Raw genomic sequence first — 4,511 nt, 5'->3', positions numbered from 1 at the left:
AGAACAAATGCATCCTCCCATTTTATATATCATAAGGGTCTAATAAAACTATTAATTGAAAGCCAATTAAGAAAAGATGGGAGGACTTGGGAGCATTTTTTTTGTTTTGGGGAGGGTTTCAACCTCAACCTGCAAAACCAAAAAGGGGTAGGAAGAAGGGCAGTAAAAAGAAATTTAGACAAACACAAAACCCTGAAGTAGGGACTTCATCTCAGGGAACCTCCTTTGTATAAACAAGGATTCAGAAAAAGGTAGAAATAGTTCCTCCTCTAGTTCCTCAATTATCCAGGGTTTATACTAGGAAAGGTGATAGGCTAAATAAAACGAAGGAGACCCCTCCTCCCACTGAATCCCTGTTTACAGATAACAAATAGACAAATAACGCTAAGGGAAAATTGATTGAGCCTGAAGTTGAGCACACACCAGTAGAGAAGGACCCACATTGGAAGAAATGTTTAAAGGTGGAAGAAGACCCCACACCATGCCACGGAATAAACTAAGACTAAACATCAAATTGAAACAAAAGCATGAGCTAACCAAGGAGGTCATAGATGTAGAAAATACTCCCTAGAAAACTACAAGATCAAAAAGATCAAATAAAAAAAAGGAATCAAAGAAGGAGGTTATCGTTGAAGGTCAAAAGAGTAAGAGATAGAGGAGGACAAATGTGGATATTCTACTGGAGGTAGCTAGCACACTTAGCTAGCTGATTTTTTGATCACATTGTTTTGATCGCTCACTGTCAAGGTGAAATTTTGATATATAGACCGAAAACCCTCCTTGTTGGAAATAATATTGAGGGGGGGGGGGGGGGGGTGAATCAGTATTATTAAGTCAATTATTTTCAATTCAACCACAGATTTGTATACGCTACTTTAGTTAGAGAAACCAACATATATACGCAACTTCAGTTAAGGAAAACAACGTATAACTCACATACTTGTAATTTAATTATTATTCAGATGTTAATCTTAAATCTGTGTGTCAGAACCATATAGACATCAACCAGGAACAGAAAAATAGTGCAGACAGTCACACATAAGAACACAAGATATAAGGTGGAAACCCAATGTGGGTGAAAACCACCTACTGCAATATGTATCTATTTTCTTTCAATTAGAAACTTCTTTTTACAATGATTCTGTACTGGCGCAGTCTTATACCAGTACACAGGTTGCTACCTGCAAAAGGCTACAACCTTCTCTCATTCTCCAGCTTCACCTGGAAGGGAGCTACAACCCCCTTAGCTCTTGTACTAGCTGAGGTACTAGTACACAGGCTGCTACCTGCAGAAGGCTACAACCTTCTCTTTTCTTCCAGGGACCACATTTCATAAATTTTCAGACTAGATCCATGAATAACATCAATCATACATCAAGTATATCTGAAATAATCAATCTCCTTTGTACAACCCAATATAGGATCAACCAAAACACTTCTCAGAATGCTGTAACCAGAAAATAGTAACAGTAACCAGACACCAAATCTGAACCCAGAACACTGCAGCAATAAACAGAAGCAGCTAAAGCATATTTCATGAAATGTACGCTACTTCACTAAGCATAAAGCTGCGTACATACGCAGCTGTATCAATGCCAACCAGCATATACGCTATCTTATTTCGCTGAACCTGCGTGTATACGCGCCTCTGATGTGTGGAACCTGCGTACAGATCTATAACAGACAATTTTCTCTTTTCAAGTATTCAGACATCAATTATACCCAGTTTATCAGATTTATAGATCTACTCATGCGCCAAATACAACAGATAAAAAACCATACAGTGATACTACTATTCAAGCCTTAAGGTATTGATCAATAAAACTTATCCATCTTTTAGCGCTCAGGTTCCTCCTTGGATCAGATTCAACAATGCACCATAAATCAATCACCAGTGTTCCAGATCGTGCTCCTCTTAAGATATTCAATGCTTAAATTGATACCCTTTCCAAATGATCTCCTTCCCTTTTTATAGTCTTAGGCTTACACAAACCATGGTCCAAAACCATTGATAACCAATACTAGGGACTCAATACCTGGGTTCAACACTTTGGATGCAATACCAAGGACCAAGACCATAGGTTCAAATATGTTGGACTAAATACCATGGACCAAACATAAATTTTCCCACATGTACACGCTTTTCTTTGCATGAAAGTGCGTGCATACGTATACGCTACTTTTGATCGGTGATCCCGTGTATATACACGACTTTTCTAAGATGAACTTGCTTATACCTCATTTTCTTTCATTTTGATAGCCTGAACTGTTGATCTGCCATTTGAGTGAGTTGCCATCAAGGACAATACCTGTGCCATAGTGCCAATCCTGTGTCATAATGCCAACAATCTACCCCTTTGGACTTGATGGCAACCCCAAGTCACTCAAAGTCATTCTCCCCCTTTGACATCAAGGGCAAAGGGTTATGCTCCCCCTGAGTACATGCTGGATTTTCTGTTTTGTTGAGTTGTCCAAGCTCCCCCTGATTGTAGTCAAGATCTGCAAGAAGATGATTTGCAAGAGAAACATGACTTTATACACTATGAATGACCTTCCTACCACCAAAGACTCATATATACATCCATCTCCCAACCAAGTGGGAATTGACACATCTACCCAACCAAGTGGGGATACACCAAGAATTTATACATGATAAAGACAAGATCATTACTTCATTCATCCCAGGCATAGTGGGGAAACCAAGATAGGCCGTTACATGACCTTGATAAGAAAAGAAATGAAATACATGACATAGAAATGAAATATCTACAGCAAGATTAATACAGTTATCCACAACCAACATCACCAGCATCTTTCAATCATTATTCTGCACCTGCTCCTAAAAACAACTCAGAATTTGAACCAAGATCTTCTAAGATAATGCCATCAATGCATTATTAGAAGAATATATGCTCCCCATGAACCTGTGCCAGATGTTCTCTGTTAGACCCATAACAGTCCCTTTTCATCCTGAGTTTGGCCCCACTGCTTTTCTTTAAACCAGCATATACGCGACTGTACCCATAGTAACCGGCATATGTACACGGATTACCCACCTGAAACTCGCGTACAACCATTAATCTCTGAAAACCGACAAGATTCAACAACAAGATGATGCATCAACTACCCCCAGCTTCTATCTGAGGTATTCAAATGTCTCCCTGGGCAGTGGTTTGGTGAGTATATCAGCAACTTGTTCCTTAGATGGAACATACTCCAACTTGACCTTTTGTTCAAGAACTTGTTCTCGGAGGAAATTATACTTGATAGGTATGTGTTTAATCTTTGAATGCATGATAGGATTCTTTGAAATATTGATTGCACTTGTATTATCACAAAAAATGGAAATAGGTGGAGTACAAGTGATTTGAAGATCTTGCAATGTTTGCATCATCCAAAGGAGTTGTGTGCAGCAAGATGCAGCAGCTACATACTCTGCTTTAGCTGTAGATAATGCAATGGAACTTTGTTTCTTGTTGAACCATGATACTAATCTAGGACCCATGAAGAATGCACCACCACTAGTGCTTTTCCTGTCATCCACGCTACCTGCCCAATCTGCATCTGTATATGCATGAAGTGTGAGATCTGTATCTCTAGGATACCATAAACCATAGTTTTGAGTCCCTTGAAGATACTTGAAAATTCTCTTGACTGCCTGAAGATGAGTTTCCTTTGGATTTGCCTGAAACCTTCCAACTATCCCTACTGCATGCATAATGTCTGGTCGGGTACCTATTAGATAGAGTAGACTACCAACCATGGATCTATAGGTTGGTTGATGTACAACTGCTTATTCATCATTTGTGCTGAGGCTGCATCCTGTTACCATAGGAGTACATACTGGTTCTGAATCTTCCATCCCATATTTCTTCAAGATCTGCTTGAGATACTTGGTTTGTGATAGAAAGATACCGTCCTTGTTTTGTTGAACTTGTAAGCCAAGAAAATATGTGAGCTCACCAAGCAGGGACATTTCAAATTCTTTCTGCATCACCAAAGCAAAGTTTTGACTCATGGCTTCTTCATTGCTGCCAAAGATGATATCATCAACATATACAACAAGTATTAGCAATTTATCATTGTCCATTTATATATATAGATTGCTGTCTATTGATCCTTTTGCAAAAACTTGTTGATGAAGGTACTCATCCAACCGTAAATACCAAGCCCTTGGAGCCTGTTTAAGGCCATAGAGCCTTTTTGAGTCTGCATACAAGATTTTGATAATTTCCAAGGATAAACCCATCTGGTTGCTCAATGTACACTTCTTCATTCAAGTCTCCATTCAGAAAGGTAGATTTTACGTCCATCTGAAATACTTTGAACTTCTGAAAGCTAGAGAGAGCAAGGAACATTCTTATAGCCTCAAGTCTAGCAATTGGTGCAAAGGTTTCTTCAAAGTCTATGCCTTCTTGTTGTGCATACCCTTTACAAACAAGTCTTGCCTTGTTTCTAACCACATCTCCATTTTCATTCAGCTTATTTTTGAAAATCCATTTTGTCCCTAT

Source organism: Pinus tabuliformis, chromosome 5_1 (genome assembly GCF_031772625.1).
Source record: "Pinus tabuliformis cultivar Carrire ecotype Pingquan chromosome 5_1, CPIR1, whole genome shotgun sequence".
Classification (NCBI taxonomy): Eukaryota; Viridiplantae; Streptophyta; class Pinopsida; order Pinales; family Pinaceae; genus Pinus; species Pinus tabuliformis.
This window is presented reverse-complemented; position numbering follows the sequence as displayed.